Source organism: Solanum tuberosum, unplaced genomic scaffold (assembly GCF_000226075.1).
Source record: "Solanum tuberosum cultivar DM 1-3 516 R44 unplaced genomic scaffold, SolTub_3.0 scf00028, whole genome shotgun sequence".
NCBI lineage: Eukaryota > Viridiplantae > Streptophyta > Magnoliopsida > Solanales > Solanaceae > Solanum > Solanum tuberosum.
This window is the reverse complement of record NW_006238954.1, coordinates 676,012-688,336: the sequence shown is the minus strand read 5'-3', so window position 1 is coordinate 688,336 and position 12,325 is coordinate 676,012.

Here is a 12,325-nt window from a genome sequence, read left to right as displayed (position 1 = left end):
GTCAAGTTCTATCAAATCAACCAAGGAAACTCTATGGGACAAGAAAATGGGACATCTTCTAAAAACCCTCTTAGCCACCACCAAATCGCCAACAGGAGTAGAGATAGAAAAAGTTTCTAACAATATATCGGGAATAATATCAAATCTCATAGCTACATAAGGAGTCACAAATGACAAAGTAGCACCCGAATCAAGCAAAGCATACACATCATATTGAAAGACTTTTAACATACCCATCACTACATCTGGGGAGCTCTCTTGGTCACCTCTAGTTTGGAGAGCATATAAACGGTTCTGCTTAGGAGCATTCCCACCCGAGCCACTTGGACCGGATGAAGGGTAGGTTTGAGCCCTACGACGAGTGTCTCCCTCATTTCTAGTAACCGAATGACAATCTCTTATTTTATGATCTATTTTGCCACACCCAAAACAAGTATTAAAGCCCATTAGACACTTTCCTTCATGATTTCTCCCACATTTAGCAGAAATAGGCATCAAAGATTTACCACCATATCCTTGGGGTTTAGGGTTAGACACCCTTTAATTTCTTGGCCTCAGAGAAGCATTTGTAGAACCTTGCCCGGAGTACCTTTGCCGGAATCTAGAACGACCCCATCCACCGGACCTAGAAGGTGCAAAGTTTTCATCATCCACTCTAGCCCTTTTTGGCTCCCTAGATCTTTCCTTGAGATTTTCCTCTTCTATTTGTTGGGCGTGCACCATAAGGCGATAGATATCCATGTCATGGACAAGAATAGTGGTGTGACACTCTTTGACTACCATGTCGGACACACTCGACACAAACTTACTCATCTTGGCCCTACGATCCACCACAATGGAAGGAGCATACTTGGATAGGTGAGTGAACCTCAAAGTGTATTCCCTTACACTCTATATTTCCTTGCCTAAGGTTAATGAACTCAAGTACCTTGGCCTCTCTCATCTCTAGAGGGAAGAATCTATCAAGAAATGCACTTTTGAACCTTTTTCATTCTATCGAACTTGCTTCCACCGACCTTGCCTCTTTCCACTGATTAAACCAAATCTGAGCAACCCCTTTAAGTTGGTAAGCCTCTAGTTCCAGCTTCTCTACCGAAGTAACACCCATGATAGCAAGTACCTTATAGACCACATCGACAAACTCTTGTGGATCTTTCTCAAGTTTGGAGCCATAAAACTCTAGAGGGTTCATTCTCGTAAAATCCCTCACTCTTGCCGTCGTCATAACCACATTTGGGTTCACGGGGGCTACCACCTCTCTATTAGCCTGTGCCTTCACGGCTTGAGCCAAGACTTGGAATGCCAACCTAAACTCTGCATTTGTCACATTCTCATTCAATGGGTCAATCGGAGCTTGAGGAGGAGCTTGGGGAGGAACCTCTTGCTCAACATTGCCTTCCTCCAACCTTCTAGCATTAGCCCTTCTAGTAGTCATATCCTGAAAACCATCAGGCACGAATTAGGAGAAAAACTTATAAAGTTAAACTCCATGGCACGACTTAAAGAAGTGAAGAAGTTGAATTTCCTAAACATCTAATATCCTCTTATTCATAAATGTGGCGCGCTTCACATTATGAACAAGACTCTACTAGACATGGTTTGAGACATCCTACAACCATCTAAACCTTGTGCTCTAATTACCAAGTTTTTCACCACCCAGGGTACCCCCTAGATGTAACAAGGCGTACAAGACCCTGAGAGGCCTCATACAAGCCACTTAGACCATTCTCCAACCCCACTCTATTTTACTCTTCATTCTCTATATTTGGAGAGTAAATAGAGATATGACTCTCCAACAACTCTGGTCAGTCATCATTTGTTATCAGAGATTTTTGGCCAATCAACGGATGACTGGACCACGGTGAGTCGATGGACCTATGGTCCGTGGGTCCCTCCATGGTCCATGCCTGGACCATTTCTGAGGTTGCTATCCATGGCCTTACCTAAGGTCCGTAGGTCAACCCACGAGCAGTGGTTGGCCCTCGTGGATGGCATCTACAAATTCCCCAAAAGCTATTATTTTCCTCATTTCGAATCTAGGGTGTTACACTATGTGTTTCCAGAGATATCATTTTTTATAATATTAAAAGAGAAAATGAGATTTCTAAATGAGTTATGAGTTCAAAAGATGTTTCAAGAGCAGTTACCTCTTTTAAGAGAGTAATTTGAGCAATTATCTCAAACAAGAGGAAGAGTTATGTTTTTAAACATACGAGTATGAGTATATATTATTGGGAGTAGTATTGAGCATCAATATGGGGATGAGTTAAGACAACTCAAAATCCTCATAAACCATGTATGCCAACATGGGTAAAGGATCATACTTTTTAGACGATTCCTTATTGTTTTTCAAACATAGCTTAGTGGATCCATTTAGTTGAGGTGTTCTATACCCCAGTAAGGTATAGGAAAGTTCTGGAAGTGTAAGTGAGACGATGTATCATCACGTAGCTCATAGTGATGGTTGTCGGTTAGAGAATCTCCCAATAAAGTTAAAGTGTATTTTTATATATCACTTATTATGTTGAGTTCATAGATGAGAAAGTATTTTGTAAAGCTTTAAATGATTCAACTTTTTTATTTCTTTACATTCAGCTTGAGTACATTGTTATCTATTGCAGACCTTTCTTTCAGTTATTTGTTATTCAACCATATTGCATACTCATATATTTTATGTACTGATGTTGTTCGACCTGCATCCTTTTATGATGCAGATAGTGTTCATGATTATCAACAGGCTCTTCGTTGAGATCATTCTACACTCCAGTTAGCTTTGGTGAACCTTCTTGTATTGCATAGGACTCCACAGTTACTTTCGAGTTAGTATTTTTTGAGGTGTCGTGGATCTTGTTCTGGCATCCTTCCTTAATAGTAGAGGCTTCATAGATAGACAGTTTTGGAGAGTCTTTCAGTTTCAGATATTTTATTTAAAACTTATATTTCATTCTAAGCATATTCAGCAAAGTTTTGAGATTCAATAAACTGTTTTTAAACGTTTCTTTGAATTTGATGTTTATATATGCTCAAGTTAGTCTTCCACTTGTAGTCAGTAAGGATGAGGGTTTGCTTGGGGACAAACAATGGTTCTTGAGTGCCAACCACGTCCAGGGTGTAGGCTGGGTCATTACATGGTCAATTCAGCTTTAGCCTATTTTATTCCAATTCTAGATTATCATATATCTTTCAACCTCAACCATCCATCCTTTAAATCAAAATTCAAGATCAAATTTGAGTTGTTCATCTTCTCTTAATCAACGTTTCACATCTCACAACTCTTTAATTTCCTTTTGATTCACTTAATACCCAAACCCTAACAATTTTAATTTTTTTCTCCTCATCTGAAAGAAGGTTGCGCCACACCTCTCTCTCCTCTCCATTTTCCAGCGAAATCATTATTGCTCCTCTTTCTCCCGTGGTTGGCAAAGGCAACAACAGCTATCACTCTCTCTCTCACCCTCTTTCCCTCTTCCTTCTTTTCTAGAAATATCCGCCAGAGGCAGTCGCCTCATCTTTCCCTCTCCCCGTCCTAGCAAGAAACACCAGACGATGGCTTCTATTTTCTCCCTTCCTTTTCGTTTGACAAGGACCGCCGGCAAAATCGGTGAGGCCACCAGATGGCAGCCGCCTCTTTCCTCTCTTCGTGAGGAAAATAATCGATGAGCCAGAACAACAACGAAGCGACCTCCGAGTGTTATAGGAACAAACAAGAGAATTGTTGCTTTGTCACTTCAATATAGAGCTCTGGTCTAAGACAAAGTTTGGCCATGTTAAAATCGAGGACTTTAGCTTACGAAAAGATGGATCTCAACAGGTTCGTTCCATTTCTAATGAAAAACTCATATTAGCTAATTTCTTAATGTTGAACTATAAAGGAGTCGTGATGTGTCTTCGTGCATGTCTACTTTTGTTGGATTTCATATTGGGTTTGAAATCGTTTATGATCGGCTGATTTTCTTAACAATGTTCATTGTTTTATATATATAATATTTTACTGATTGATGGTGACTAATCTCTCTTTGCTTTAATAAAAACATGAAAGAATTCTTGCATTGGATATTTATGGTAAAATCTTTAATCGTTTGGAAAATAACTTTACTAATTTGTCTTCCTTTTGAATAAGGAAAATACATTTTTTTTTAAAAACAAAATCAAATTAAGTCTTTTTCCTTTTCTTCTATGCCCTGTCATCTGCTGTATAAAGAGATCATTTGCCTCATTATTTTCTCACGCTTTTAGTTGGCAACAATACTCTCTACCCCTAAAAGAAAAAATTAAGAACTCTTGCAATATTCCGAACATTTTTTCTCTGCCGTGTTGCTGTTTCGGGTTGGACATTTTGCTAAGTACTTCATTGCTGATAAACTAATCTATTTAATTGGGTTGAACTTAATGTTCAAGATGCTGAAGAGTCACCATGGAAGGAATACTAAACGAACTTAAATTTATGTTTATGTTTTATTTAATTTCTATTTTTGGTCTTGTAATAATTTGTATAACTCTCTCTATACGAAGTAATTTGGGGGCTGCCTAAGGGGGGAAGGAATATACGTGCTAACTATTTTTTATTTATTATGTGTGGTTGTTATAGATAATCCACCTATATTACTTTATCACATATAAAACATGCAAGCATATCGGAATCTCTTAAATAATTGGTCTAAAATCAACCTTTGTTGTTTAGAACTTTATGAATTAATAATTTATCATCGGTATGTGTTAAATTTTGTTATAATCTTGGAACTATTTGAATCTGGTCTAACATGTCAATATTGTTAAAGTTCAGAAATTGATTAGTAAAACAACTAGATATCATGCCTATAGGGGTTAATTATTTTTTATGTTATTCGAGTGTATAAATCGCGCATATAGGCCCAAAATAATTATTGTCTTATTCTTTATTTAGAAACCTTGCCTCTAGGATTACAAATAAATCCAACATGTTAACCAATCAAATTCTATCTATAGACCCCTTAAATATATTTTAGAATGTTAAAAATAAAATTTGTGCATTAATATTATAACTGCAGATTGTTTACTTAATTAGATACCATGCCTATAGGACTTGATAATTTTTTAGCATGTTGTGGAATATAAATTATGCATATAGGTTTAAATAATTTATTATATTTTATATAGAAATCATGTCATTAGGATCAGTAATAATTTCAACATATTCACTCTAAGAAACCATGTCTATAGGACTTAACTAATAACACTAATGTTAATTAATCATATTAAATAAATCCAGCATGTTCAAAACATATTTTAATAACTTAAGCATGTTAATTAATTAGTCAGATTTTAATAAACCTTAGTATGTTAATAACTTTCAGCATGCTAATTGATTAGATCTTTTCTTATAGATTTGAAATTCCGGCATGTTCATAATTAATTTTTCGTCTGTAATAATCAGCATAGTAATAATCTCGATTAAAATCTGAACTATTTTAAACTGATCAGCCCCTATTAAATTCCGCTTGAAATAAATAAATTATGAATTGTGTACAACTGTTTTGCCACTTAAAATCAACAAATAACTTTTTATGCATCTGCAATTAATTTTTTGCTAGTTATGTTAAAAATTGTGTTGGTTCAAACTTATTATTGAATTAAATCAACTTCTGTCTGGTAATATTTCTACCCTTTTAATATTAATTGTTATGATGCTTGTTTGTGCGCACACACTTTCACATGAGCCCTTTCACCTTTTAATTGTGTTTGCAAGCATGCTAAATAACCTAACCTAGAGGCCAATTTTGGATTTTACATGCTAAGTGTTGTCATGTATGTTTTGCCTGGCGATAAGGGGCCTAATTACGCAACCTCTATTTTATTTTTAGTCTAAAACCACCTTAATAGAAGTCAAATACCTCTTGGACGTTATGCATGCAGAAGGGGGTAGGGGTAGTTAGGCCCTTATCGGACATGATGGATATTGACTCAAGCTAAAAATGATAAAACTCTGATTTTGTCTATCGGTTAATAAGCAGAGCGTTGTCCGATAAGTGTTAGGTTAGTGGAGTTGACGTTTCCCTTTCCTTTTCGCCTTTTTATTTGTTTATAGTTATAATTGCTTGGGTAGTTTAATAAAATAAAATCGGTTTTTTTATCTACTTGTGTATTTTCTGTCTTCTTGCTTATCTTTCTCTAAAAGTTTTTATGCTAATTATTGGTATTAATTGTCTTAGTGTTCATGTATCTTATCACTTAGTTTAATAAAAATATTAATAAATAAATGAATAGTGACCTTAATTTCTACTTGTAGCCCCCACATAAATTGTATGAGATACGGCCGGGACCCACATTTGTGGACCTCAAGGGGTGCTTAACACCTTCCTCTCGAGGTAATTTTAACCCTTACCCGTATCTATGGTATCGCAGACCCTTTAGTTAGATTAGTTAGGTTATTTAGGTGCCCTAACTCTCCTATAATTCGTTAGGTGGTGACTCTTCTTTTAAAATAAAACCTAAAAGAGTGGTCAAGTCATTGCACCAAACCCGTTTTGCAAAAAAGGAGCACGACAGATGATTTAAGGCTAAACTTTTGTACTTCAATCTGGAGATTGTGGGTCATAACTTCATTCGATGTTGAAGGATTCTTCTTGATAAATCAATTTCAAAGTCTTTTTATTAAGGTATTTTTTTTTTTACTATTTAATGTGAAACTTTTTCTATTTTGATTTGATTCACTTGAGCTGAGAGTTTTTCGGAAATAGTCTCTCTACCTCCATAAGGTAGGGATAAGGTATGCGTATTGTCTACCCTCCCCAAACCCCACATGTAGGATTACAGTAGGTATGATGATGTTGCTTTTTGTATGAAACTTGCAATTGTTTGAAATTTCTATATTGTTTGCCTTTGATAAAAGAAATTTACTCCAGTCATGTTGAAGCTTTTAATGCTTTCTAATGAAACTGATTTTTTACTCTATATTTGTGGAAGCTTTCAATGGCTTTGTTTACTACTCCATCAGTCCATTCCTTTTAAGTTTCTCCAAGAAGAATGTTACATTTCTATAATTAGAAATAACTTAACTTTAAATTCCACTTTTTCCCTTAGTAAAACGTTTATAGCCACACAAATATCTATGTTTTGTTTCTGATGACATGTTTTAAAAGTCCTTTTTTCCTTAAACTTTGTGTCAAGTAAAATGGTGCCACATAAATTGGGACACAGGGAGGTATTCTTTTTTGTATGTTGTCCATGACTTATTAGAAATCTATGGTTATTGAACTGGTGGATGGGGGGTTATTTATTTGTATGTGATCATTTTATTTGTTGTATGTCTTAGATTCAAATATCCTTCTTATATGTATATCTCTGGTGCGGAAGTAATGATAGGCTCTAGGTTTGGAGACAAACTCTAGAAACTAAATGGTTCAAGTTGAGCAGGACCAAAATAAAATAATTAAAGTGTAAATTGAGTGATGCTACATATGATATCATGCATCATGGAAGTGAGTTTGATGATCATATTATCTCCAAGAGAGGATGTTCCAAGTATCTGGGGTCGTTAATTCAAGGTAATGGGGAGATCGACGAGGACGTCGCATATTGTATTGGGGAAAAATAGGTGAAGTTAAGGCTCGCATTCAGAGTCTTGTGTGATAAGAAGGCATTCCAAAGTGTAAAGGTGAGCTCTAATGAGTACTGGTTAAACCGACTAGGTTGTATGAGATTGAGTGTTGACTAGTCAAGAACGCATATGTTTAGTCTTTAGAAGATGAAAAATTACAAAGATGATAATGTCGTGGTAGATTTGTGGGCATACTCAGAGGATAAAATTAGGAATGAATATATATCTGGAACAAGGTAGGAGTTGCCTCTATGGTGAATAATATGAGGGAAGTGACACTGAGATGGTTTGTACATGCGAAGAAGAGAAGTGTAGATGTTCTAGTGAGGAGGTATAGAGGTTGGTAATGATGGGCCCCAAGAGAGGTGCAGGTGGGCCGAAGAAGTATTAGGGGAGGTATTTAGACAAGACATGTTGCTTCTTTAACTTACCGAGGAAATGACCTTAGATAGGAGGGTCTAGAGGTCGCAGATTAAGGTAAAAGGTTAGTTAAAGTTAAGTTTTCTCTTCCTTTCCTATGGTATAGGATTGGTGGTCATACTTGAATCTTCTTTCTTATCTGTGGTATTAGAACTATTATCGTTATTTCTTATTATTCAATCTTGATTATCACCAGTATTATTTGTTCTTTGATTATCACATTATTTTGTTGTCATTATTGTTCTTTCCTCGCTATGTTGGGTGTTTCTGTCATTTCACATTATTTCGTTGACATTACGACTCTTATTTATGTATTCCCTTTTCCAAATTGCTTTATTTAAAGCCAATGGTCTAGTGGAAAGTAGAGATAGAGATAAGTTTTGCTACACTATACCCTCCCTAGACCCCATTTATGGGATTATACTAAGTATTTTATTGTATATCTCTGGTGTAATCCTTATTTCCTTACTTTTATGACTTGCATGGGCTGGTTGCGGAAGAATGAATAAAAAGGAGGACTTGATTTTTAATTATGGGGGCATTTGGGTCTGGAAACCTCAGTAGATCTATATTAAAAGATGGATACAAGTGTGGCAAGTGTATTATGTAGACCTATGTCATATATTGATATGTGTAGAGAATATAAGGAAATCTAAGATTTAATGAGATGATGAAGTTGTTTGTTAGAAGGCCACCTTGTAGGCTCAAACTCAAGTCATCAGATTAAGGACGGAGAAATATTTGCCATTCCACTACGAGCCTTTTGGTTGGCTAGAAGACCAACAATTTAACATATTAAATATACTCTACCTTCAAAAATATATCTAGTCATAGGAACCATAAATTCAAGAAATTAAAGTTAAACTATTGTGACTTGTGACAACAGAAGGGAAGACTTGAAAGTAACAACTAGGGGATTGAAAACTGGATGTTAGACCATTTTTTTTCTCAAGCCATCCATTTGCATCATTATTGTTACCAATTTAGCTTTTTCTATCTTGCCAACTTTTTCTTGAGCTAACAACACGAGTTTTTGAGCTTCTTGAGACCTTCTTGTCGTTCATCCATGATTTCTTTCTGCCTAGTCCTTATATCTTGAAGTAATTCTTCTAACTGTCGACCTTGTTCCTCCTTTTTCTCATACTTCACTTTCAACCTTGCTTCTGATTTAATACAATCATCTAGTTTTTTCATGTCCTCTTCGGTTAAGAACTCCTGGTAACTTGACTTGGCTCATGCCAAATCCCTCCATTTCTTAACCATGACAGGGAATTCATACTTGACTGTTAGCAATTTCTTGGCTTGTTCATCGGTAAACAACGATGAGGGATTATCATTCAAAGCAGCAATTGCACCATGCATTTCCTACTCTTTCGCCGGGTCATTAATGAATGCTTCCAAATGCAGTCTGATGGAGCAATCAAATATCAACTTTGCGAGTGTTTGGGCTAAAGAAGTAGTACTATTGCTATGGATGCCCGATTGTTGATTGGGATTCTTCTATGGTAAAGACTTCAAGTATGACTGAACCATGTGCAAAGTTGATTCAATGTCCTCTATAATGATGAACTTCATCAACACTTGACTAGGAACCGATGTGGTTGCTTGAGCCTGACAATATAAAGTGATACTTTTACATAAATTCATATGACAATAACAAGGAAATGCTAAACCAGAAAAGATATCAAATGTCAATTGAGTAAACCTTGTTTGCTAAAAAAACTAGAAGTGGAACATGTAGAATAACTTCAGCAGTTCTTGTTTTCTCATGCTCACTTGGGGCAACATATTATTTATTAAGTTTTTATTAATAAATAATCTTCATCATCGATCTTCCTCAGTACTTTACTACTCAAATGGTGGACAAAAATATTCAAATGCTCATTATTATTGATTTTTGGTTTGTGAACACATATTCAAATGGTGGACTAAAATAGACACTTAGTTTTATTCTTAATCAATGTTTTATATATATATATATATATATATATATATATATATATATATATATATATATATATATATATATATATATATATATATATATATATATATATATATATATATATATATATATATATATATATATATATATATATATATATATATATATATATATATATATATATATATATATATATATATATATATATATATATATATATATATATATATATATATATATATATATATATATATATATATATATATATATATATATATATATATATATTTAAAAAGACAACCCGATACATACTTGAAGTCTTTACCAATAAATTACTGAGCATTTGAATATTTTAGTCCACCATTTGAGTAGTAAAGTACTGAGAAAGATCGATGATTAAGATTATTTATTAATCAAAACTTAATAAATAATATGGTGCACCAAGTAAGCATGAGGAACCAAGAACTGCTGAAGTTAGTCTACATGCTCCACCTCCAGTTCTTTGCTAATATAGAGGACATTGAATCAACCTTCTAAACGGTTCAGTCATACTTGAAGTCTTTACCGAAGCAGTATGCCATCCAACAATCAGGCCTCCGGAGCAATAGTACTACTTCTTCAGCCCAAACACTCGCAAAGTTGATATTTGATTGCTCCATCAGACTCCCTTTGGAGGCATTCGTTAATGACCCGACGGAAGACTAGGAAATGTATGGTGCAATTGCTACTTTGAATGATAATCCCTCATTGTTGTTTAGCGATGAAAAAGACAAGAAATTGCTAAACCTCAAGTATTAATTCCTTGTCATGGTTAAGAAATGGATGGACTTGTCACGATCCAAGTCAAGTTGCCAGGAGTTCTTGACGAACGTTGAAGAGGACAAGATAAAAGTAGATAATTAGATTAGATTAGAAGCAAGGCTGAAATTGGAGTATGATTAAAAGGAGGAACAAGCTCGAGTATTGGAAGATTTACTTCAAGATATGATGACTAGGCAAAAAGAAATCATGGATGAACACAAGAAAGGTCTCGAGAAGCTCAAAAACACATGTTGTTAGCTCAAGAAAACGCTAGAAAGATAGAAAGCACTAGAAATGAATTGGTAACAACAAATATGCAGATGGATGGCTTTAGGATAAATTTGTCCAACATCCAGTCTTCATTCCCCTAGTTGTTACTTTCAAGCCTTTCCTTCTTTTGTCACAAGTCACAATAATTTAACTTTCTTGAATTTGTGGTTCCTATGACTAGATACATTTTGGAAGGTGGAGTTATACATTATCTGTACTTATAAATTGTCGGTCATCTGGCCAACCAAAAGGCTCGAAGTGGAATTGGTAAATATTTCTTCGTCCTTAATCTGATGTCTTGGGTTTGAGCCGTGATTAGTCTTTGTTATGGAGCCTCTACCCTTTATGTGGTACTTTTCAATATGGATATGGATATGGATATTGAACTCTCAGTGGGCACCAAACAAGAAAAAAAGAAGGAAATATATCTTTAGAAGAATGAATTATGCTTCTTTCAGTCATATGGAAATATCACCTAAGTATGTTAGATTGTTGCACAAATCTATATCAAAATATGTCTCCTTACAATAGAGTTCAAAAATGTAAAAATCTCTACATTGATAATGAGTCAAAAAAAAGTAAAATAAACAATCTTGTTTTGTTAAATAAATTTTATTTATTACTAGTGAAGAATGACAATGCAGGAATTTTTTTTTGAAAATTACATTCCAATGTGTATAGCTCTAAACCAATTGAACTACGTGCACCTCCCTTTTCATGTATATACATATTTAGTAAAAAAAAAATCAGTGCAGTATTATCAACTGACAACCCTTGAGTCTTTTTAAATCTACCCCTGCCAAGTTTGAATCTTTAAAGTGTTAGGATTTGAAACTTTAGAGAAAAAGATAAGGTTCAACAGAGGTAATTTTCATTCATTTTCAGATTTCAAAAGGCATATACACATATATCTACATAAGCTTTTCCAAATTTAGTAGAGGACCATACATATTCAACCACTATTGACTTTCTCACAAAACATATTCATAAAATAAGGACTACCTTTCCTTTACATACTTAACATAATATATTTTTTAAAAAGAACCATTAAACAAAACCAATCTAGAAATATTTCATTTTCTAACACTCCTCCTTGAGATTTTTCTTGGATACTCCCAACTTAGCCCTTAGAACTTCATATTTCCCCTTAGGAAGAGCCTTGGTCATGATGTCTGCAATGTGCTGATCTGAACTGTAATGAACAAGTTGAACTTCACCATCCTTCTGTGCTTGCCTGATAGTGTGAAATTTCAAATTTATATGCTTGCTACGACCATGTTGCACTGGATTTTTGGCCATAGATATTGCTGACT